The sequence below is a fragment of the Herpailurus yagouaroundi genome, unplaced genomic scaffold (assembly GCF_014898765.1).
Source record: "Herpailurus yagouaroundi ecotype Mexico unplaced genomic scaffold, PumYag 140, whole genome shotgun sequence".
Taxonomy (NCBI): domain Eukaryota; kingdom Metazoa; phylum Chordata; class Mammalia; order Carnivora; family Felidae; genus Herpailurus; species Herpailurus yagouaroundi.
This window is the reverse complement of record NW_024412395.1, coordinates 42,214,696-42,240,739: the sequence shown is the minus strand read 5'-3', so window position 1 is coordinate 42,240,739 and position 26,044 is coordinate 42,214,696. Positions and strand designations below refer to the sequence as shown.

Sequence of the window (26,044 nt, the reverse complement as noted above, 5' to 3'; positions counted from 1 at the left end):
ATCTAACTGTATCTTCAGCGTGCGTAAGAGTTAATTTTGGCCAGGAAATAATAGTGTGTTCTCACTAGCATCTGCAGCTTTGTGGTCTGGGTTGTCCACCCTTATCTCTTTGGGAATTCTTGCTTCCAGAATCCCAATTTCCCTTCTCGCTGCCACCCTTTCTGAGTCTTGTGAAGAAATGTGTTCGTGTGCATGAAGTTCCGAAGTAAATATGCATTATATGCTAATGTGGTCAATGAACAGAATATAAATATGTTGCTTTGCTGCAAATTACGTTAACTCACTAAGTAAGAAAGCGCTAATTTAAATCAAGGAGCCAGAAGCAGTATATAGAGTGCAGGGATCATTGTGTAAAGACTAATCACTTTGAGCTATAAAAGCCTACACAAACAACATCTTTTATTTACCCAAAGACAGTAATGTCCCCTTACAAAAAAGGAGTTTTACATAACTGCGGAAGAAAATGTCCACTTGAGAATGGTTTCTGTTCCCTGAAAAACATTCCCATTTCTAAACATCTGATTAATGGCATCTCATTTCTGTTGTCTTGGGTAAAATACAGATATATTACTTATCATTTTAAGAAAAAAAAAAATGTTTCAGAACTTGAGCAGTATTTCCAAACTGGAACTAAAAGTAACATCTGGCCTTCCATAAGGAGGTGGTGGTGGTGGTTTTGCTTTGTTTTGTTTTTAGAGAGGAGGGTGGGGTGGTGGGTGGTAGTTCTTCAGGGTCTGGAGGGTTTCTCTAAGGCCACCACTCCCAGCACCCTCCCTGTGCCTTTCCTGGGTTCCCCTTTTGATCAGCCTTCTTGGACTTTGACTGAAGCCCTTTGCTTTAGGGGCAGTGAAATCATGAAATAATGTCCTGTGCTAGGGACTCCTCCGAAGGCCAGTCCAGCCCGTGGGGTTTGTCATTCCTGGCCAGAGTCAGAGGGAACTTGGCCAGGCGTGCCCTGCCCCATTGCAGCTGTTCGAGACCACAAATAGGCCTTTTGCTATCTTGTCTGCTGCTCGTCTTTACTGGCGTCGTCTTATGCTTTTGCAGCATAATTACAGGTAGATAGAGCGCCATAAAGTCTAAGGAGCTAAAAATATAACTGGAGGAAACAAAAGAATGAAGCTAGCCCTCCAGTTCTTGAGGTATAAGAGGAGAGAGGACTTCAAAAGACAAATAGTTCCTCAGCTAGTTTTGAATCATGTAAGGTGAGTTTTAATATCAAGGACACAGAGGTTAAATAACCATAAAATAATAGAGGAATGCCATGTTTTATGCACAGTAAGTATGTACTTGAAAAATTAGGCCAGTAATTTTTTTTAATTGAGTCAAATCATATTCCAAGTGCAGTAGAAGATCATTTTCTCACTTTTCCTAGACAATTCACTCCTTTTTTTTGTTCTTGGTCTCTTTAATGTGTGTGAATTATCTTAATGTGGTTCATTCTCTTCGCTATTATCAATAACAGCGATAAACATTTGCCACTGTCACTCCTTCCTGTTATCGGCAAAACCCCTGGTTTGATACTTAACTCTGATGATAGTGCTCCTGATATGTTTTATACAGAGGCAAGACATACATACGCCAGTATCTGCTGAGAGCTTCATTCCATTTACCACAGAGCCTCTGAAAAGTACCAGTTTGACTTGCTGACGATTTTGTGTCTTAGAATGTAGAGAGAGAAAAAAGGGCATTCCTGTTCTGGATTTAATTGTTTCCAATAAAGAGTACTAGTTGGTGACATGGAAGTGACTCATCCTATGGGAAAAGTGACTCATCCACAGCCTAAAAAACCCAGTGGACATAATTAGAGATTTTTTAGAAAGTAGGTATCAAAACTTCTCAGAAAAGATGGGTGTAAATTCATAAGTCTAAAAATGAAAAAATGTTTTAGAATTAAAAATTTAGCACTACATTTATAAATTGACCCTAAGGGATGAACTGCAGGAGGGACAACAATTGAAACAAGTAACTTGGGGGGCTTATTTTAGAGTATTATCCAACAGAAAGATGGGAAAAGATATCTAAGAATGTTTGTAGTAGTGACCTAGTTCCATACAAACAATGCACAAGTCTAAGACAAGAATGATATAAGGGCTGTGAGAACAGGAGAGGAAAGCAAAAAATATTTTTAAAAAGCTATGTTTGGAGTCGAATATATACATGCTATCTTAGAAGAAACGAGAGTACGAAAGCAGCCTCACCCTAGTCAGAGAGAGACTCCTGACCCTGGAAAGTATAGATCAACATGGTTAGGGTCACGGGACAGGGCTCAGACTGGAGGGAACTGGTTACGGATGGAGATCTGCATCAAGAACCAGGCGGAGATGTGCCTGGCCATAGTGGTAAGGCGATAGGGGTTGAAAGTAGATACATTTTCCAGGAGTATTAAATGAGAAAAGCAGACCAGGTAACTTCTAAATTGTGGCAGGTGTGTAGGAAATCTGGTTGGAGCCTCGTGACTATTGCAGGCTGCTGCAACTTTGCTTCTGTTTCTGAAAGGTTATCTGCTCGGAAAGTACATCAGCACAGTTAACAAGCAAGCTTAGGAAATGGAATGATCTGAGTAACAGAAGGGATTAATCTATTACCCCGTGACCTTCAGACGGTCTTAATTCCCTCCCTTCTCTAACATCCAGCCAAACAAATACTTTGCCTGACTTTGTTACCATTTTATTTCTCTCATTCAGACTTCTCAGGTGATTTTTCGAGACAGATGGGCTGAGGGCTCTTGTCGCTTCCACTTTCTTGCCACCTTAACCCTTTGCATTTTGCCTTCACGTTCTCAAAGGAAACTGCATCTTCTATCTTATCTTCTCTGGCTCTTTTCTACCCTTGTCCACTTCTCGTCAACTTTTGCTCTTTTGATTTTACTTTTTGGCTCATTCTTCTATAGCCTCATCTTCTTGTAAGGCCACTATTTTCTACACATTTTCCACTCTCATATTATCACCTCAGATTCAACACTATCTCCTTCCTCTCCAAGCTATCACATTTCTAAATTTACTCTTCTCAACTTGAAGCTTTGGAGCAGTGGTGACTATTTCCCATTACCCTTTCAGTCACCAAGTCCTGCAGATTCTATGACCTTTCTTCTTCCTTCTCACTGCAGGAAGAATTAAATGTTTTCTTCCCTCCCCCCCAACCCCCACATTGTGACAAGTGAGAATGATTTGATCCTGCTGCTGCCTCACCTCAGGGGCCTCCCCGTTTCCCTTTTTTGATTCTTCAAGGCTAAGTCCAAGCCCATCCTGCCTCCTTCATGCTTGGACCATACTAAACTCTCCTTATTTCCTTTTATGTGTCACTTCCTCACAGTCAGCCATCTTTATACTGTTCTTTTCTCCAAGAGCCTGTTCCACTGTTCAGCAGTGTATCTATGATAGATATGATGCTGACAGTGTATCTTTTTTTTTAAAGATTTTATTCATTTATTTTTGTAAGTAAACTCTCTACCCAACATGGGACTTGAACTTATATGACCCTGAGATCAACAGTCACATGCTCTACCAACTGAGCCAGCCATGTACCCCACTGTGTCATCTTCATAGATTTCTCACCTATGTTATAAAATCATGGAGGTCAGCATGGCAAGTGTTTGGTACCCTAGAGTTCCCAACCACAGTGGTAGGCAAGTACCTAATTCTCAGTTAGGAGCCAGTAAAATGGGTCAAATATGGCTTATATCACAAAGTTGTGATTAGGATTAAATCAAGTAATTTAAGGAATGGAGCTGGTCTGCTGCCTAGAACACAGTCGTCATTGAACAAATATTAGTCTCCCTCATGCCCATGTCTTTATTCCTCACAACCCTAACTAGTAGAATAAACTTAAATTATATGTAATCCTACATTTAAAACTAAGGGTGGAAAAAAAAAAATGACAAACAGCTTTTCTGATCCTGAAGTCTGCAAAAGCCAGGGAAGTGGGTTATGTTAACATAGTTAACATAACTGCCCGCCTCCTTCTTGAGGCTCTTTTTTTTTGGCACTTAAAAAAGACTGGTTTCGGTTTCATGATTTATTTCTTGACTTAATAATGACTATAGCATGTAAAATTTTCCATTGTGTCCAAACTATCTTTTTTTAAGATTTAGAAACAGTATTTGTATGTAAGCTTTGGTATAGTTCTTCCTGGTTTGCAGCAGGAATAGATGTGTGAGTCTCTGTTGGCTGTGGCTAGGTAGCTTAGAGGTTACTGTGGTATGACATCTCATGAAAAGGTCTGGATAACTCAGTGTATCCACAACTTATTTTGAAGGAGAAAGAGTCTATTGATACTAAAACAAAAGAGGAGGTATTGGGGTGCCTGGATGGCTCAGTCAGGTAAGCATCAGATTTCGGCTTAGGTCATGGTCCCATGGTTCGTGGGTTCAAACCCCACTTTGGGTTCTGTGCTGACAGCTCGGAGCCTGGAGTTTGCTTCAGATTCTGTGTCTCCTTCTCTCTCTGCCCCTCCCCTGCTCATGCTCTTTCCCTCAAAAATAAACAAACATTAAAAAAATGATAAAGCAGCCTTGCAAATAAAGGCAAATATACTATTAAAAAAAAAAAAAAACGAACAAATGAACAAAAAACCAAAAGATATTTCCACTCCTCTTATGTATCCTTTCTTTCATTCCCAAACCAATCTTGGTCAGCCATTATTTTTGTCCTTTCTTTCAATAGATATCTAATGCATGTCAAAGTGCAATAAAACATGATTTCAGTGTAAATGTGAAATTAAGTCTAACTTACAATATTATAGCCTGTTACTAATTAAAAGGAAATTTTTTTTTAATGTCATCTATGTCCCTGGTTGTAATACCCAATACTTTTTATTTCCCGTCCCTTTGTTTTCTGTTTTCTGCAAGTTTACCGTATTTTTTTTCAAATATAACTTTACAAAGGCAAAACAGAGAAGCAAGATGGTCTACAAAGGTAGACATAAACAACCAACCCTAATGAAAACAGAACAAAGTCAATGTTGTAATGAGTGCGGTGTTCTGTGGGAAGTCAGAGGAAGGCTTTGTTCACCTTACTGCCAGGGCATTGGGATTGCTTTCAGGTAGAAGGCGTCTCGACTTTAAAGGACAGGGAAGATTTCATGCAGCGTGGAATAATAGGTCCTCCAGGCCTCAGAAAGAGCCCAAGAGGTGGGACAGCACTTGGGTGTTTTAAGAGAGCACTGGGGCGCCTGGGTGGCTCAGTCGGTTGAGCTTCCGACTTCGGCTCAGGTCATGATCTCACCGTCTGTGAGTTCGAGCCGCGCGTCAGGCTCAGTGCTGACAGCTCAGAGCCTGGAGCCTGCTTCGGATTCTGTCTCCCTCTCTCTCTAACCCTCCCCTGCTCATGCTCTGTCTCTCTCTCTCTCTCAAAATAAAAAATAAAACATTAAAAAAATTTTTAAAAAAGAGCACAATGTGTAGCTGTCATTCAACAATTACTAGTTGGCAAGGCTTCTGGTGACCAGAGTGGAGAGTGTGGGTAAAGACAAAAATGGGGCTGGAAGTACAGGTTGAGGGCATATTGTTAGACCTTGAGTAATAGGCTAAAAAGTTTGGTGTTTATTCTTCAATTACAAAGTGCATGTAATGGAAGAGAAGCATAATCCAGTGAGTTGTTTTGTTTTTTCCCTCTCTCAGAATTGTAATTCTACCAGAAGTAGGAAGGTTGGCTTGTAGGAGGAGACTCTTATAGGTGAGAGATGATGCAACCCTGACTTAGGGCAGTGGTAGGAAATGAGAAGAGGAGAAGGTACTGGAACTGCATAGGAGATAGGAATATCGGGACTTGAGCATGATTAAAAATGACTGTAAGCTTTTAGCTCTGGATAAAGGGAAAACTTGAGTTGTATTAAGTGAGAGAAAAAGCACAGGAAAAAAAACTCGGGCAACTATCAGGAAAATGGGCAACTTGAAACTTTTATGTTATTTCCCTATACATCTTTATCTCTGTAACTCTAGATTTTTATTAGAAATCTATCTACTAAAGGTGTTTTTCCTCTACAAATGGAGTAATCATCCCTTTAATCCAAAATGATTAGGTTACTTTTAGGGTAAAAACTAAAAGCGACTCATTCTGTGATGAACATTAATCAACTTTTACCCAATAATGTTACCTTTGGTCTTTACTCTGAAAGTAACAACGGGCCTGCTAGATCTAATACCCTGAAATCCCAGGTAAATATGAAATCTTCTGAAATTTACAGAAATGACATGAAATGAGAAGGACCCTAAATTCAAAACAATGATCCTGTGATGAAGTAGGAAAAATCATTCCATCCAAAAGAGAGCTGGTTCTCACTTCCACATTGAGGAGAGACTGTTGAGCCAGGTGATCCAAGGTCATTCAGGTATTCCCAAATGACTCAGTCCAAGAAGCCTGAACATACCGAGTTACTGCATTTTTTAAGAGAAGAAACGCTCACGCGGTGCACTCTCTCTCTCTCTCTCTGTCTCTCCCTCTCTCTTACTCTCTATACCTCTCTCTCCCTCTGTCTCCACATGTGGATTCTATACTGGAATATTCCGATAGCTATACAGACATAAAGACCCAGACCAAAGGTTTTATTGCCTACATTAAGCATCATTCTAAAGTCAGGCGTGTGAGTCTCCCAAACGCAAAGCTCTTGATGTAGGGCTAAATTAGAAGCTGATACAAGGAGATGATCTCTCTTTAATGTATAATTTACTCTTTAAGTGTTGTATTCCAAGCAAGTTGAAGTAGTGTCTTAGTGATTGTGGTGGTGTTTTATGTAACTCACACACACTGAGAATGAAAGACGAACAGATCATTTTTTGTTTGGTATTGTCTATCTCAGACAATTGAGATTTGGACCTGTTGAGCTGTATTGTATTCCAAAGCCATCTGAATTTTTAGTATTTTTTTTAATTGCATTTTACAAGAGTACTGAAAACTGTTATCTAACAAATTTTTATTTTTCGTTCCTTTGAAAGATGAGGAACGAAAAAGAAAAGTCAACAGAAACAAAGCAGTAGAAAAATACTTGTTCTCTCATTTAGTGCGTCTTTTTAAAAACAGACAAACAAAAAAACCTTTTCTTTATTCACTGGCACACTTTTTAAAGTAAAATCTTCCCAAAAAGTGAAATTGAGTTATGACGAGTTTTCTGAAGTTAATCATAGAAAATGCATGCCACTTTTGTTTTTATTACTATTGTATAGCTTCTTGACCATATACAGATTTTATTTGTATTATGAATAACAGAATTTCTTTTAAGTTTTAAATGTTTTTGTGCTATAAAGCAGCTAATTTTTATCCTCTCAAGGGTTCTTTCTTGGTCTAGAAGATTCTTTTTTTTAAACTTTTTTTTTTTTAATGTTTATTTATTTTTGAGACAGAGAGAGACAGCATGAACGGGGGAGGGTCAGAGAGAGGGAGACACAGAATCTGAAACAGGCTTCAGGCCTTGAGCTGTCAGCACAGAGCCCGACGCGGGGCTCGAACTCACAGACCACAAGATCATGACCTGAGCCAAAGTCGGCCGCTTAACCGACTGAGCCACCCAGGTGCCCCTAAAAGATTCTTAAAACATAAAATACCAATAGCAATAGTTTCAGGGACTTGGAATTTTTCTATTATTGCTAGCGTAGTAGGATGTCACGTAAAGAATAACTCAATGAGGACTTACGCTGAGGAACTTGGGCATTTTGATGAAAAGTGTGATTTAAGATGTGAAGTTTTCAGACTTTGTCTCGTCCTTTTAAAGGCATCCCAAATTACTTAGTCAAAATGTTGCATTACTAATTGTAATCTAAGTCTCTCTTTATGGTCAAAATTCCCGTAAGGTTCTGTGTACTCAAAGAGCAAAACACGATGTATTGGAGACTGAGCCAAATTTCATATTTGTGATCTTTTTTTCTAAAAACAGCAGTCAAAACAGATTTGAGAGTTTCAGACCAACAGTGTATTTAACTGAATCATCTTCGTCTTCATTCATCTCTTGGTTTTCTTGTTCAGCATGTTAACTGTTTGATTTCCTTTCATGGTATGAAAGAATTCTGGGATGCACAGTAGATCTTTGACATACCAAGACATAGTCTGAAGACTTGGAAATCCCAGAATTTCACAAAAATAATTTCAGCATAAAAAAAAAATTCCACACAGGTACCTACTTTCTAGTAGAGATCCATGTCTTTCTTAGACCTCTCTTAGCTCTCCCTTCACTTTTATCATTAGAACTATCAGTTGGTTTTTATTGGGTGGTGGAAAATGTTCAGAAATTAACACAGTATTTAATCCCTTCTCGAGAGTTACTGCTACACAATTAGAACAAAAATCTTGAAATATGGACTGTGGGTGATAGACTACATGACTCACTTCCCTCTGCCTAACCCCTCCATGATTCAAATACACACTGCAGCAATATTAAAACTAACTATAGGTAAGAGACTTCCAGTTTCATTGTCATGAGTACATGAAACTGCAGATGCTAATTATTGCCAAGTACCTACTGTATGCATATGTTTGATATTTCGGCAGAAAATCTCAGTGATGTCTGTTTTCAAATTTATCTCCAGTGTAACATTGGCTTGTTAAGCATGAATCTTTAAAGATTTAACCAATCCTCCTTATTGTCAATTGACATTTTTCTTTAGGATTTCTTTTTGTTATTCCTACACATGATTAAAAGCCGTTCTCCCCTGCATTGCCCAAATACTGCACAAGCTGTCGGCACACCTATTTTAATATTAGTTTTAGCAGCATCTAATTGGGAAGCCAGCACTGAAGATAATGGCCATAACCACAATAATTTTTAAAAGAACAACCACTCCTTCTCTCTGTGAGCAGATGGAATTTGCTTTATGTTCATTCCATGTTCCTTTATAGGAACCTTAGAGTTCTGTAGCAGTAGGCTGGGGTGTTTAAACATTATATGAAAGTGACGATAGTATCATTGGGAATAAAAGCCTCTAAAATCTTGATTTGGCATTTGTGCTTAGTTTGACTTAGAATTTCTTTATTGGGTTACCACGGATCTTAGAAATTTATAACCTCTTTCTTCACTTTTCCTCATCTTCATTCCACAAATGTCCATGAAAAAAACCCTGTACAGTGTGTAAACACCTGAATGATGCCAGCAGCTAATCAGATGTGTGCTTACTGTGTGCCAGTAACTGTGCCAGGTAGTTTGATTATTTAATTGTAAGAACAACTCTCTGAGCAGTAGTAGTATTCTTGTTTTAAAGATGAAGTTGAAAGAGGGTTCTTTCTCTTATGACTCAGGAGTACAGTGGATTTTGGTGGAGCCATGGCTTGCGCTCAGTCTCACTCCAGAGCCCATCCTCTGAACCGCAGTGTGTCCTCCCTCCCCAGATACGCTCTAAAGGCCAGTTCATCATCTCTGTCCTCCCTTCCTTAGCATCCATGTTCCTCTGTTTACCACAGGCTACAAAAAGGGCTCCCTTCTCCAGAACCCTAAAAGAGATACACAGGTGTGATAGTTGTACGATTTTGTTCAAAAAAAAAATCAGCTTTCCTTAAGTCCACATCAATAGCCAAGAGGGTCAAAGTTCAAAGTAAAGGCAGAGGAGGAATAGTGGAGGAATTCGTTTTTAGAGGAGAAATTCGTTTTTCTTGACATCTAACCAAGTAATCTGTTTTAATGTAGCTAGCTGTACAAAACTCAGCTCCTGGTTAGCTGAAGAGTGTGCAGCTCCCCCAAGATCACACAGCACAGAGGAGGTATGTAATTTGTCATCTGCTTGATGCCTGGGGTTAGCGCACGTACAGAAAGAAACATTCTTTTAGGGACCACTGTCTGACAAATCCAAACAACATTGTTTTAGATAATAATGGACACAACATAGTGTTATAGTTTTGCTACAAGTATAAACCTCTTTCAAACATAAGACCAAGCCACTTGTGAGGAGAAATTAAACAATTGGAAGTGAGTGGGAAATTCCATTATTTAGTAAGTATCATGCTTTTGGTTTTGCTAGATGGTGCCCCAGGCATATTTCTGGCCCTCAAGGAGGTTCTTGTCTCACATAGAAAATAAACTTCACACATCATATGGGCCAGAATGTGATGTGTCATGAGAGAGAGAAGAAAGTGCTACAGAAATTATAAAATAGGGAGTGACTGCATGTGGTTTGGGGCATCAGGAAAAGCTTGGCATTTGATCAGGGTGGGAATGAGCAGCTCAAACTCAGGTTTAAAGCCAGAACTAGCCTGGCTGCCTGCCTTTTTTTCACTAGGACCGTACGGTGGGGATTTTAATGCCAGAGGAAGGCTTGTACCTCACTGGGAAGGTAGGGGATACATGCCGCCTTAGGATTTGCCCTTGATGGAATGTAAAACTGGGAGTGGCTCCAAGGAGGAAGATGATTCAAAGCTGAGTGTAAGATTTTGAGTGTAGGAAACTGGGAGTTTGGTACCATTGCAGATAAGGGGATCAGGAGAAAGAGCTTATTTTTATTCTTGCCTGGAAATTCTCATCTACTCACAGGAAGCTTTTCAGATTGAGTGCCCATTTGCTTTATGAGTTTGTGTGCTTTTGGTGTGGTTATTAAATGGAAATAAATAGTGCATCAGTTCCAAACTAGTGAATCTTCAGTGCAGAAGAGATACTAGTGATTAAACATGTTTATTCATCAGTGGAATCGAGTATAATAGAAACTTTGAATTGATACAGCCCTCATGGTCAACAATAAGGTCTGTATATTCCGGCAACATGTAACTGTTTTCTTAAATTTTTCTAGTTGAGTATTAGGGGCTTAAACTTTTTAAAAGGTTGCTTTTTGTTTGATAACGTGCTTTGCCATGCCCTTGATAGGATCATGTGGTTTCATGTTGGAGACTTTAAAGATGAGATTTTTTAAGAGAGATGTGGACTGAGTAGGAGGAGAAGAGGCTGAGTTTCCTTAAATGGGGCATCTAGAATTAGTGAGGAAGTACACTCATAACACAAACAAACCTGACCAAGTTCATGGCTCTGCCAATGGACATGGGCTTTTTCTCCTGGCTGTCTTTGTACTCACTGACCTGGCTAGCCCAGGTTTAAGCTTCTCTAAATTGCCTATGAGACCGGCATCACTTGTCTGCTTTATTTTCTCTTCGTGCCATAGCTTCTTCCTGCCTCTATTAAGTGTCAAATGTGAGAGAACCTTTATGAGAAACCATTTGAGTATCCACATTTACATGCATAGTTTCAGACTTCCAACTTTGCAAAAAGGCCAGTCTCTGATAACATAAGGACTGTTTCTTTAAAGATGAAGCGAAGAGGCAATCATTTGTGATCCTGGAAACAAATTATGCTGCCAGCCCATTTGGATAGGAGCATAGATCCTTTCCAGGGGGTTTTCCAAAATGTTTCATCGTCACCCCCAAATCTAAGCCATAAATTATGAAAATATTATTGTTATGGCCCCTTTATAGGCATAGCTTTTGCTCCAATAGTTCATCTACTTAAATGGCCCTGTGTAAGTCATTCCTGCTTAGCTGGCTAGCTAACATTTTGTTTCTTCAGTTTTTCCTACTATCCCTTTATTCATTATCTTTTTTTGTTTGATACAATGCAGTTAGCTATTAAAGGCCATTTAATTTTGAGTCAGATTGAGACAAAAAAATATGAGCGTTTATTTAATTAAAAAATTTAGGGGCGCCTGGGTGGCGCAGTCGGTTAAGCGTCCGACTTCAGCCAGGTCACGATCTCGCGGTCCGTGAGTTCGAGCCCCGCGTCGGGGCTCTGGGCTGATGGCTCAGAGCCTGGAGCCTGTTTCCAATTCTGTGTCTCCCTCTCTCTCTGCCCCTCCCCTGTTCATGCTCTGTCTCTCTCTGTCCCAAAAATAAAAAAATAAAACGTTGAAAAAAAAATTAAAAAAAAAAAAATTTATTTATTTATTTATTTATTTATTTAATCAATCTCCAGTCTGAATCACAGAATTTTACATCTCCTCTAGTCAAGGCTGTTAACAAGGAGTACTCACCAGAATTAAAAATTGCATGCCCAGGCTCTTCAGGAGATTCTGAGTCAGAAGATTCAGAGAAATAGATTCGGAGAAATAGAGAGAGGCAGTGTAACGTACAATTATACTGAAGAGCACAGGTTCTGGAGCCTTCCGCCTGGCTCTGCAACTTCCTTAGGCAGATTTCTCAACCTCTGTGTGCCCCAGTTTCCTCACGTACAAAATCAGGATACTAAGACCAGGTTCGTGTGGGGACTAAATGGGTTAGTGCATGTGGACTGCTCAGAACATACCCTCGCATGTATTAATGTTACCGCCAACTCCTAGAAATTTCTGATATTCAGTCCCAGTTAAGAGCTTCTGTTTTAGTCTCTTAATGTTAAAATTGAGAAAACTGAGGCTCAGAGAAGATTAAGTGACTTTCTTTGAGTCAAAATTAGGTGGTGGCAGTCCTAGGATAAATCCCATTGGCTCCTGAAACACCCACCCATCCTGATTGCCTCTTTTCAGGAGTGAATGTAAACTCTACCTTCAACTCTGTCTTTATACTCATGAGTAGGAAATATCTGTACTTCACTGTCTTGCCAAAGAAGTTAACTTTAACCTCTCCACTGCCAGCTCTTGTCAAAAGCTATTGGAAGAAATTAGATTTATGAAGGATTGCCTAAAGGATTTGTAGTTCTTTTTTGCATCACCGAGCTTCCCAACCTCGTCATGGCACACACAGAAAAGAGTAATGTTTGTATTCAATTCTATTAGGATTAGGTCAGATTAGATTAATATATCATCAATTGGTGAGGCTGCTCGTCTGTCCTCTGGAATGATAGGCCTCACCCAGTCTCCAGGGACTAATGGGTCACTATCTCCACATCTGTAATAGAACTGCTCCAGCAAGGGAAGTTTAGACATTTTTCTTTAGTAGGAAAGCCCCTTAGTCAAATGAAATCTTTAACAGTAAAACTGTTTCAAACTAATGGGGTTTTTTTAAAGTATATATTTTGTAAATACAGAATTCTAATGTTTATAAAATTGACCAGGGAAAACAATGAGGCAGTTTTGATGAACTCAAAAATTTGAGATTGAGACTTCCGGTTGACAGTTGCAGAACAGCATTCTGTTAACCTAACATACTTCATTTATTTCTGTGTTCCATTTTAGTTGTATAGCATTCAGGAAAATGCTTATTTATACCCATAAGCAGTTGCACAGGTGACAGTTTCTTAACAGTGCATTTTATCTCAGTACCCTCTTGAATTAATTTGATCCAGAAGCTAGAGAGAACTAGAAATGTTTTGTTTCTATGTTGAATCCCTAATAATACAGCTATTCAAATGCATCATGATAGACCAAAAAGTCCAACCAGGAGCACCTAAAACTTAGAGTCAGTACCAGTCGTAATGACGTCACTTCATCCTGAGTCAACATGGTAGGCAGCTTTATTATACAATTGGCTGTTAGGTCATGGTGAGGGTGTATGCCAACTAGTTGTACCTGCTCTTGGTCTGTCATTTGTTTGAGCGTGATGTGTGTGTAGGTTGCTTGTATAATTTTATATGAATGGGCATGCGCAGACTTGAGTTTCTAGAATGCCAATGCAGAGTTATAGCTTTCCTAATCAGTGATTCATTTTGAAGAAGCTCAAATGTACACAAAGAGATGGCAGGAGACACATTGACCCAGCGTCTCCATTTGGAGCGACTTAACGTGAAGGCTGTTACCTGTGTTTTAAGGTTGTTGTGCCGCACATCTGCTTGCATTTCCTGTTTGGTTTTTTTCAGCGCTAAGATAATAAAATTCAAATGGAAAATTGGTGGAACTCCTAAAGCATCTCTTCAAGAGCCTAACTTGATAGTCACTGTTCCAGGGAGTGTGTATTTTATCCCTAGATACAACAGAGTCATCAGGGAGAGTAAGCAGTACATGAACCACATAGCTATTTGCCCTTGCAGAATCGCACACAGGCACTGGGGAATCTCAGACTCCAGGTGCTCTTCTGACCGAGCATTGCTAGGGGGTAGTAGCCCTTAGGAAGACCCCAGGAGGAAGTTCCTTCTGGCCCTCAGGCTGGGACAAAGGGAACTTCTCCCAAGTCCTGGGCTTGCTTTTATTCTAGTGAGCATTCAGTTTCATAATTATTGTATTTCCTTCTTAATTTTGACTACTGTTCCTAGTAGTAGTCCTGAGCCAGATTTACATCCCCTGTTGGCAGTTGGCAGGGGACTCGCCTGTGTAACAATCTACTCCTGGCTTTTTTTTTCCCCTTCACCTTGAGCTCTCCATATCCATTTCTGTCTTGTAGTGTTGCTTATATTTTTGCCAGCAGTCTCAAACTTCTTTTGGAAAGAGGCAGAAATAAATGCTTCTCGTGCTGTCTCTTTGACTACCCCCCCTTTTTTTTTTTTTTCAACGTTTATTTATTTTTGGGACAGAGAGAGACAGAGCATGAACGGGGGAGGGGCAGAGAGAGAGGGAGACACAGAATCGGAAACAGGCTCCAGGCTCTGAGCCATCAGGCCAGAGCCCGACGCGGGGCTCGAACTCGCGGACCGCGAGATCGTGACCTGGCTGAAGTCGGCCGCTTAACCGACTGCGCCACCCAGGCGCCCCTCTTTGACTACCCCTTTTAAAATCACAGCATGTGGAATGTCGCTCCGTCTTCTGTTGTCAGTTTGTACAGCAATCATTCTTGTCAGAGTGGCTCATTTGAGGTTGATGATATTTTAAAATATCTAATGGCATTTCCATTGTAAAGGAAAATCTAGTCCCTTCTCTTTGTGTCCCTATAAAGACAGTAGTTCCTCAGCTGTCATTAAACACTAAAATCGGCAAATACGCAAAATCATGATTTTCAGCAACTCAGCTTGATGGGCATCTTGTGAAAAAGGAAGGGTTTTGTTTTGTTTTGTTTTAATGTGCTTTTCTTCTACCCATTCTCACTTGAAATTCACTTTGGCCTTGAATCAGTTGTCCTTCTTTTTAATGTTTGAAGACCAGAAACATTCAGTAACTTGCCTGAAGATGTGTTTTAGCCATAGGAGTTTACTTCACTTGTGTTTTGGTGGCTTTATAAGTCACAATTTAAAATATCTGGTTCTAGGGGCGCCTGGGTGGCGCAGTCGGTTAAGCGTCCGACTTCAGCCAGGTCACGATCTCGCGGTCCGGGAGTTCGAGTCCCGCGTCAGGCTCTGGGCTGATGGCTCAGAGCCTGGAGCCTGTTTCCGATTCTGTGTCTCCCTCTCTCTCTGCCCCTCGCCCGTTCATGCTCTGTCTCTCTCTGTCCCAAAAATAAATAAACGTTGAAAAAAAAAATTTTTTTTAAAATAAATAAAAAAAATAAAATACTGGTTCTAGATTCTAAACCTCGTGTGGGCTGTGCGTCTGTTTTATTCTCTACTATGACTTCCTGACAAGTTCCCAGATTTGATCTTGAAGGAACATTCTTCTGGAAGTAGGTCATCATGCTAGAGTTTCTGTGAGTTTCCTTTCCTTCTATCCTCTGCTTTCCTCTCTGGCTCTCTGTGCTAATAGCACCAGTCTTTACTCAGCTTCCACAGACAGCAGTGATATATTGGTTATGAGTTTTTGGGGACTGGTTTTATTTTTTTTATTGGATCCATGAATACCCTGATCTTATTCTATAGATTAATGGTTTTCTGACCCCTGATACAGCTAGACCAGGGTTTCCACCTTGGGTCCAACACTTACAGATGTCCAGGAGGAAGAATTTTAATACCACATTGAAGAGAAATGAGGAGGTAGCACTTCATACATGATCTCAGACAGCAGCAAATTAGGCAACCCTCGTTCCCCTCTTGTACCTATGTATCTCCCCAGCCACACCATCCAAGGAGTGCTGCTGTCACATGGACGCAGTTGCCAGGATGTGTCACAATCTGAGCCTGTCTTTTCATGTTATGGACCAATATGAACCATAAAGATAAACATCTTTGGGTGTGTGCCTAAAATCTGTGTACTCTACTGCTGCCCACATCTGCACGAAATGGACAGGTTGGCCCTGTCTCCAAAGACAGGTAAACTTACTTGTCCTGGCTTATTGACTCCAAGTGGCTTTTTCACTTTACATGTCATTCACAAGTCTTACGATGGCTATGAGACCCTGTGTTATCTACTGCCCCCCCCCCCCGCCCCCCGGCCCCTGTTTTTCTGACCTCACCACCTCTTCACTCCAGCTGTGGTGGACCCTTGGGTATTTCTGCAGCCCACCAGATCTGCGTTGCCTTCCAGCCCTGCGTTGATTTTTCCTCTCCTACCTGCATTGCTCCTCCCCGATCGTCCTGACTCATCTAAGCTGCCAGCACAGAGCCTGGTGCAGGGCTTGAACTCACAAACCACAAGATCATGACCTGAGTTGAAGTCGGATGCTGAGCCACCCAGGCGCCCCAGGACTTGTCCCATTTCTGAGGTGCATATTTCACTCACACACACACACACACACACACACACACACACACACACTCTCTCTCTCTCCCTTTCCCTCTCCCTCTCCCTCTCCCTCTCCCTCTGCCTCTCCCACTCCCTCTCTAATACATCACTGAATATGGATTACTCAGTGCTGAAAAAGGCCATAGTGAAAATGAAGGCTTTAGAATTTGCCTCAGGGACAAACTTTATTCTCCCCCAGGATATGTATTTTTTTTCTCTCTTACCCTGTTTTTCTCATCTGCTTACTATTATTATGTGTATTTCTGTAACACATCAAATAGTTTTGGTAATAAGGCAGGCTACAAATTAATAAATCTAAAAAGAAATGGTAAATAAATAACCAACCGCTTTAAGCCTCATTGGTAACATCAAGCAAATTGAACTGAGATAAGGAATAAACAGGTAAGTGGCAACCTGCCACCTCAATTCCTCTTCCCTGTCAGAATCGCCAGTAAATTGATGAGAATGCCCTTTCCTGCGAGGCCTGGCTGGCCCTCAGAACCCTTCCCTACACAATACAAACATCAGAGTTGGGATGTGAGATGAAACCTGTCTAAAACCCTTGGCAGATTCCTTTCAGTCCTGTGATACGGAGAATTAAAGGGTTACTTTTTGTCTTTCTGGGAACCTAGAACATTGCTTGCTTCTGTTTTTTGATATTTAATATATATCCACAAAATGCGTTAATAAACCAGGGATTCGTATCTCCAAATAATCAATAACTGAGCTATCTTCAGTTTAGTCAAGAAATCAGTTATAGTAATTAATCCAATTTTCTGACTATAGATTTTTACTTTATGTGTTTTATATGAATTGTCAATTCTCCTAGCAAAAGGATATAAGGGAATACATTTCTCTATCATGATTCAGGTTACACTTAACACTTGAATTTCAGAGTCATCATTAAGGCCAATTATCAGTGAACTATGCTTGTGCTGAAGAGCTGCTTAGGATAGATTTCTTGTCAATCAGATACTTCCTCTCCAGGTCATTCACTATGTTTGCCTGGTGACAGTCATTAGACAAGCTCTTCAGACTTAACCACCACCCATGAGAAGTGTGGCACTTGAAACAATTGACCTTTGTCAGTAAGCCCTTTCCTTCCTGCCTCATTTTCCCTTGCCTCCTGTCTTCTTTGCCATTGATTTGTACCTTTATTCTATCTGGTAGGGTATGCCTGTTTATAAGCTCCCTTGAGCCCTTTCTACAGCAGGTCAGTTTGTACCTATGCACATGTATGCACACATACATGCACACAGCTGCTTCTATGTCTGAATGCATAGATGGATGGATAAATGTGCTATTTACTTTTCTAAGTAAAATAATGAAAAACATCAACTAGAAATCTGTTCATTCCTCTGGTGAAGAGGATGTTTTGAGTGAGATACCTTTCAAAAATGTCTGTAGGGACTATTTAGAGTGTCAAATGCATACACCCCTTTAAAAAAAAAAAGTACTTGGCACCTGGGCGGCTCAGTTGGTTAAGTGTCCAACTCTTGATTTTAGCTCAGGTCATGATCTCATGGTTTGTGAGATCAAGCCCCACGTCGGGCTCTGTGCTGACACCACAGGCCCTACTTGGGATTGTCTCTCTCTCTCTGTCCCACTGCCTCCCTCTCTCCCTCTCCCCCCTCCCCCACCCCCCAATATATAAGTAAACATTTAAAAATTAAAATTAAAAAAAAAACATATCCAATATTGGTTTTGGGTAGATTTACTTAATAATGTCCTTTCATATGATGTTTTAAGTGCAGTAGATACTAGCGTTCTTTAATTGGATCACAATTAGAAAAACTTGTTTCAGGTAGTAAAATTTGAGATAATGACCATGCAGGCCATTGTTCTATTTTAGAATGGTCAAAGTTCAGAAATATTGCCCTTGACTCTTCTCCATGCAATGGACCATGTCTAATTTGTTACCCTTTATTTTAGCCTCCTTTCTCAAGCATGAACTCTAAATTAAGATGGAGATCATGAGAAAGCACTTTGTAAGTATAAACAGTCTATTCAAACAGAAAATCAGGGATATCAGAGCCTCTGTTGGTGTGCTGTTAGGCTAGATTTCAGATATGACTCGTGAAATGCAGCAGAGTTCTTTAGTTTAGAAATGTTATGATTCCTGTGATAATATTATATGGTGTTAGAGATCAGTAAAAATGTAACTCTCAGAATCGCACATTCCATGGATGAAAGTGGTGGCCAGACCAACCTTTGATTCAGGGTTGGTTATTTATACCAATACTTGACCTCCAGTGAGGAAACAGATTAGTCCACCATTCTACAACAAATAATTGTCCAGTTCTACAGCCTTACTTGGTCTTTTGCATCAGTGAAATCCATTCTTGTGACTGTCCTCTTACATCAAGATATTGGATATTATATGATTGTTATACATGGGGTTAAAAATAAGGTAAAAATTGTGTTTAAATAAGCCTAGCATGGTGTTAGAAAAATTTTTATTCAAGAATGTTATGTTTTTGCAGGTTTGTATTTACTTTGGTAGTTATGTGGTTTGAAATGCCTTTTGAGCAATATGCTGGGTTTTTTCACTGAAACTAAACCATTTGAATTAATACAGCTACCAAGGCTAGAATATTGTTTAGTATTTTGAGCAATCGCTGGCCCTTAGAAAGGAAGATATCATCCATGGCTCCACCTCTGTGTTAACACTAAAAGTGATTTATGCTTTTAGTTAGAAGTCATTCATTCTTTCTCTGATAATCATTTCTTACGTGATTTAAGTTAAACTGCAAAGACCCATTCTCTGACCAATAGTTTTGCACTTATTTTTTTTTTCCACTGGTAATAAGAAAGGATCTCTTTTTCATAGTACTTCTGGAAAAGCAAACAATGAGTTTTCTTTTGTTGCTATTCTTTTGCGTAGTTAGCTTTTTTTAAAAAGGAACTTTTGCATAATAATTACAGTTAGTTTAAATAGATTGAGGAACCCAATTGAAAAATAAAAGTTCTCTATGGTGTTTTTGGAAGCTTTAAGAAATTTTGTTCAGAATTCTGCAGTGTTTAGAAGGTTTTGTAATTGGACACAAGACCACTAACCTCTGTTTTTGGTTCGTCCATTGCATTGTATTGCCTTTGAAGTCTTAACTTTTAAGAATGACTTAAAACAAATGAAAGACTTGGGGCGCCTGGATGTCTTAGTCAGTTAAACTTCCGACTCTTGGTTTTGGCTCATGTCATGATCTCATGGTTCATGAGTTCGAGCCTTGCATCGGGCTCTGAGCTGGCAGTGAGGAGCTTGCTTGGGATTCTCTGTCTCCCTCTCTCTGCCTCTCTCTCTCTCTCTCTCTCTCTCTCTCTGTCTCTCAACATAAATACATACACATTAAAACAAACAAAACAAATGAAAGACTCAGTCATAGCATTAATCATCGAGAGAGTTCATGTGTAGCATCTCTTGCTTGCTGTCTGTTTTCACTCTAACCCCATTTCTTTGTTGATTTATTTATCTTTAATTAGAAGTAAGGGACAGAATGGAAGCTCAAGCTAGTTTATAACATGGCAATTCAGGTCAATCTAGGTTAAATTTAGAAGTAGGTAGGAAGGAGAGTTGGATATTTTCTATGATTGTCTGTATTTTAAGGATATGATATGATTCTTGATGTAATTTTAATGAAAAAAATTGAACAAAAGGAACAAAATCTCCATTTAGGAAAACAAGAAAGTGGGCTACTATTCTGAAGGAGTGATCAGGCTGGCACAGGTCCCACATTCAGCCCTGGGAGGGCCCACTGGCTGCTGCACATTTTGATTGGTTGGTGCCTATGTCTTATTGGGTGTTAAGTATTTTTAACATCACATGTGGGTTGTCATATCTGAATTAAAAAGTACATTCTGATGGTGACTAATATTATAGCCCATCTGTGATAAGAATTGTAAAGACCCATGCCAAAAGAGGTCAAGAATGGAATTGTTGTTGTTTTTAAATGGGCAGGCATGGGAGATGTTTCGTGGTTGAGGAGACCTTGTAGACTAAGAAGGCTTCCAAAATTGGGGGGAAATGTGTTTATCAAGTAATTCGCCAAATATGTATCAAGAGTATTTTCTATGCTAGGTTCTGGGAAATCTAAAGTGAAGGTAATACCACAGTCCTTTACTCTGAACAATCACTTTCTGCTTAGGATACTATTTATGCCACCATGCTTGACATAGCCTGGACGGTTAAAGGGATTGATATCTACCCTTCTGAAACCTTTACACACGGCATTATAAGGGAAAGATTATTCCTGCTACTTACCATCCCCTTTTAGAGTGACAGTCAAAATATTTAACAGTTAAAAGAGACTAACCAGTCGGAACAAGCACTGGCAACCTGATTCGTTCCCATTCTGCCCATCCATTGGGCATTTCCCTACTTTTTTATTAGGATTTAAAGGGATACAGTTTACCTGGGCTGTCTTCTCAAAGAATAAATGAGAAACAAAGCATATGATTTGGAGTTGGTTTAAGAAGCACAAGACCTGTTTTCAAGCCCTGCATCCACCAGTTACTAACAAAGGTTGGTTACAGAATCATCCTAAGAATTCAGTAAACATTTAAGTTTTAGTTTCTTCATCTTTAGTATGGAAATTATGTTACACAGACTGTGACATTCTGACCCTTATTACAGGCTTTCTCAGGAATGGGTAGTTTCAGGTCTCCCTTGAGAACTTCCCCCTGTCCCCTTTCTGTTAGCCTCTCCATACAGGCTATTCTTCCTGCGTGAAAATGTTGATAACTCGGTCTTCCTTCCCTTTCCTGTATTTTCAGCTGCCGTTTATAAACTGATTATTTCTGGTGTGACAATGTCTGGTAGAGCACTCTCCTGCTCTCCTGAGCAACTTACTGTCTGATGTTTTTGTCTACTAGTCTATAGGACCTGAATGTCCTACGGGTTACTCGCCTTAACATTGTGGGTTTTCAATGGGAAGAAGGACTCCACTTTCTATGTCATTCTACTAAAATTACTGTATAATCTTGGGTAAATTTCCCTGAAGCTTAGTCTCCTTTTTTTGTAAAATAGGGGTAGTACCAAACATTCCAAGATTATTTTTTTTTTCCAAGATTATTTTTAGGAGAGATAGAGACATAGCCTAGCTGTCATATAAACTATCTAATCCATGGACACTCACAGAAGGAAGTTTCTATTACTATAACTATCGTCATCATGTTTTAAGTTAAGAATTAATGATGCATCGCCTAGCCAGTTGGGGGAATCATTGTATACTAGGTTCAGTTTAATAAACTTTTATTTAAATATCTACTCATATGTCAGGCACGGTGCTAAATAGATGGGCTACTAAGATGATGCTAAGTGGAACAGATGGACACCCTGTAGCCCCTGTAGCTAACACCTACCTGTATTAAACACTGGGTTTTCCTCGCTGTCCTCTCTAGTCCAGCATCTAGTCCAACATTTAGACTGAGTGCTAGCATATGGTAGGCACTCAGTACATAACCATGAAATGTCATAGTTGTGAAGTTTTTGCCATCCCCATATAAATGCCTCTTGAACATTAAATTCTGACCTCTTTTGAATAGCTTATGTTTGCATCTTCATAGAACACATTAATGTTTCCATATATTGTTAGAATCCTACATTAAAATGCTTCTCGAAACTAGACCACTTTCTCACACCACCCACAAAAATAAACTCAAAATGGATAAAGGACCTGAATGTGAGACAGGAAACCATCAAAACCTTAGAGGAGAAAGCAGGAAAAGACCTCTCTGACCTCAGCCGTAGCAATCTCTTACTCGACACATCCCCAAAGGCAAGGGAATTAAAAGCAAAAGTGAATTACTGGGACCTTATGAAGATAAAAAGCTTCTGCACAGCAAAGGAAACAACCAACAAAACTAAAAGGCAACCAACGGAATGGGAAAAGATATTTGCAAATGACATAGCGGACAAAGGGCTAGTATCCAAAATCTATAAAGAGCTCACCAAACTCCACACCCGAAAAGCAAATAACCCAGTGAAGAAATGGGCAGAAAACATGAATAGACACTTCTCTAAAGAAGACATCCGGATGGCCAACAGGCACATGAAAAGATGTTCAGCGTCGCTCCTTATCAGGGAAATACAAATCAAAACCACACTCAGGTATCACCTCACGCCAGTCAGAGTGGCCAAAATGAACAAATCAGGAGACTATGGATGCTGGAGAGGATGTGGAGAAACGGGAACCCTCTTGCCCTGTTGGTGGGAATGCAAATTGGTGCAGCCGCTCTGGAAAGCAGTGTGGAGGTTCCTCAGAAAATTAAAAATAGACCTACCCTATGACCCAGCAATAGCACTGCTAGGAATTTATCCAAGGGACACAGGAGTACTGATGCATAGGGGCACTTGTACCCCAATGTTCATAGCAGCACTCTCAACAATAGCCAAATTATGGAAAGAGCCTAAATGTCCATCAACTGATGAATGGATAAAGAAATTGTGGTTTATATACACTATGGAATACTACGTGGCAATGAGAAAAAATGAAATATGGCCTTTTGTAGCAAGGTGGATGGAACTGGAGAGTGTGATGCTAAGTGAAATAAGCCATACAGAGAAAGACAGATACCATATGGTTTCACTCTTATGTGTATCCTGAGAAACTTAACAGGAACCCATGGGGGAGGGGAAGGAAAAAAAAAAAAAAAAGAGGTTAGAATGGGAGAGAGCCAAAGCATAAGAGACTGTTGAGAACTGAGAACAAACTAAGGGTTGATGGGGGGTGGGAGGGAGGAGAGGGTGGGTGATGGGTATTGAGGAGGGCACCTTTTGGGATGAGCACTGGGTGTTGTATGGAAACCAATTTGACAATAAATTTCATATATAAATAAAAATAAATAAATAAATAAAATAAAATAAAATAAAATAAAATAAAATAAAATGCTTCTCAAGGCAGGCAAGCATCATTAGATGTGGAAAGGAATATAAAAATGCACCTGCCCATGTTCTGTCTTTGAGTAAGGCTTTGAACTTATTTCAGAAAGGTAAATGTTTGATTGTAGGTTAAAATTTGTAGAGAATGAACTGTTGCCTTTTTAGTAATACATGCTGCCCCACCTGTATTAATGCTTACCAATTACCTTTTTTTTACCTATTTTACTAGCTGTTGTGAGGACCATGTCAGTAATTAGTTATTAAGATACCAGAAATAGGTCAATTTTATTGATTTCATGTTGACTTTTTTTTTCTTAAGTTTATTTATTTTGGGGGAGGGGAAAGGGAGAGGGAGAGAGAGGATCCCAATGAGGTTCTGCCCTGTCATTGTAGAACCTGACTCTGGGTGAGGCTCCATCTCAGAAACCAACCCTGAGATCATGACTTGAGCTCAAATCAAGTCCGACGCTCAATTGCTCAATGGACTGAGCCACCCAGGCGCCCCTCATGTTGACCTTTTGAAAATATAACATTCAGGTTAAAAAAACAAAAATGTCCATTCAAATGGTACCTGTTTTCTTAATTTCAAGCTGTTTGTTTTGGCCAACAGATACGGTAGGAAATAAAACATACGTTGGCAAGTCCTACAGTATTGTTTTTAACATCAGTCAAATTTCAGTCAGTAAATCCAGTTTCTAGAAGCATATGTTCTTGAACTTTGAAAGAAAATACTATGTAAAGAATTTATTGAATTAATAACACACATGAAAATTAGAATAGATACACTGTGGTCTCATCTTCAGGATGAATTATTTTTAGGTTCCAGTTGTCATTATTCTCCTACTGTCAAAGCAAAAATTATAAAATAGTATTTTACCATCACAAATGCTTCACAAGAAGGCATCTTGTGTCATCCTTACTCCTGTTTTCTCTGGTTGGTTATTTTACTCCAGGTGACTCATAGCAGAAGTCAGAATGTCCTATAATGGTAATAATACACATTAATAACTGTGATAGCCAGTAACACAGTCCTTAATTAGAACCAGTGATCCGATAGGTTTAGTAATGAAACAGGGGACCCAAATAAACTTGTACCATTTCCATATGCAAACCTAGAACAGAGCCCCTGCTATGATTTGGCTATAGTAAGACAATGGGGTCAATGCTGCAATGCTAACTAAAGTGGGTTTGTCATTTTAATGTGGATTTTGATGTTTTTGTTTTTCTTAAATTTACGAGATTCAAAGAGAATTTCTGAAATGCTAAACACCCAACTTTTGAAGGTAGGAGTAAAGGACACTTTTGATTTTACTTTGAGTATTCACTGGAAATCAGGTTCTGTCTTGCCTGAGGTTCCACAGAAAGGGGAATTCCTTACCCTGTGAGAACTGTGCACTGTCCTTCCTAGGATACAGCATTTGACTGCAGTGAGCATTTTTGACCCAAGTAGTAATCTACTTCCTGATCATAATTTGGTTTCATCAGTCAGTTTCTGTGAGGTGTGTTCCATGCCATGATGGCTTCTTAGGTCCTTTACTCAAGTTCTTAGGAGACAATCATTTTTTCGTATATCACTTGACGATGCCTTGTTTGGGTTGTAGTAGATTGATGACACTGTAAAATTTTTCCTAAAAAAAATTCCCTTCTTTACTGCTAACTTGATATATGCCTCTTAAGGACTCTAATATGAACAAATGGTGTGGATGCTTCAGAGTGGAAGGAGTGTCTGACCTCTAAAAAACCTTCTATTTCTGTGTGACCATTTAAATAAATAGGCATCTGGCACTATTAAGAAATGAGTATGAGTGAAATGAGTGTAAAATAATGCCAGGTTGGGTTTTCTTACTTTGCATTTACACATTTCGAATCTTACTTACACATTTTGCATCTTTTAGTAGCTGCAAGGGGCACTAGTGGTGTCTATTTAGATGTTCAAACGTATATAGAAACCTATGTCTCGGGTGATTTTTTATTGAGATATAATTGACTAATAGTTTTAGGTGTACAACATAAAGATTTGATATATGTATATATTGTGAAATGATCACCACCAGAAGTCTAATTAATATCACCACACGTAGTTCATTTTTTTCTTATGATGAGAATTTTTAGGATCTACTTTCTTAGCAACTTTCAAATATATTTTATCTTAAAACTGGAAGTTTGTACCTTTCAATCTCTCAGAAGAGAATTTGCCTCCCAAAGAAAAGCAAGGCATGATACTATGCCAACCATGAGTAGACGTCATTTTCTTCAAGGACAAGGGGTCAGATATTTAAGACAAATTTCTGTAAATGACAGTAATAAGGCAGCTGCTCAGAACCAGGGCATCTTTAATTAGCCCTTTGAATAACACGTTACTGTCACTAGATTTCACAGGCAGTTCTAGTAGGTTTTGAGATCAAACATAAGGTTGTGAAATGAAACTCATATATCATTGCTAGATTGAACAAGGGTTTAAGGAAGTTCTTGCCAGGTTTACTGAACTTTTCTTTTGGAGAGTAAATTTTTTATTGAGTTTTCTCAATCTTACTAGTGGACCACATTATATATTTCAATTTAGTTGTAAATGTTTGAAAAGACATACATTGGAGGTGAAATTCCAGCTTTAGATCTTGCTCACATTTCATTTATCCACTCAAATATTTATTGTGGAATTTGGAATGGAAGGGAAATTGAGGTCTGAGATAAAATTATTTGGTCATTTTAATGTACTCTGCTGGTTCAATTTAAAACAGAAAACAGGGACGCCTCGGGGGCTCAGTCAGTTAAGCATCAGACTTCCCGCTTAGGTCAAGATCTCATGGTTCATGGTTCAT

The 26,044-nt window shown here is 39.4% G+C and overlaps 1 protein-coding gene across 12 annotated transcripts in view; it reads left to right on the top strand.

The window, feature by feature from the left end:
- RBMS1 (RNA binding motif single stranded interacting protein 1) overlaps positions 1-26,044 on the top strand; it is a 224,940-nt gene that overhangs the window by 129,909 nt on the left and 68,987 nt on the right. The gene's annotated exons all lie outside the window — the stretch shown is intronic.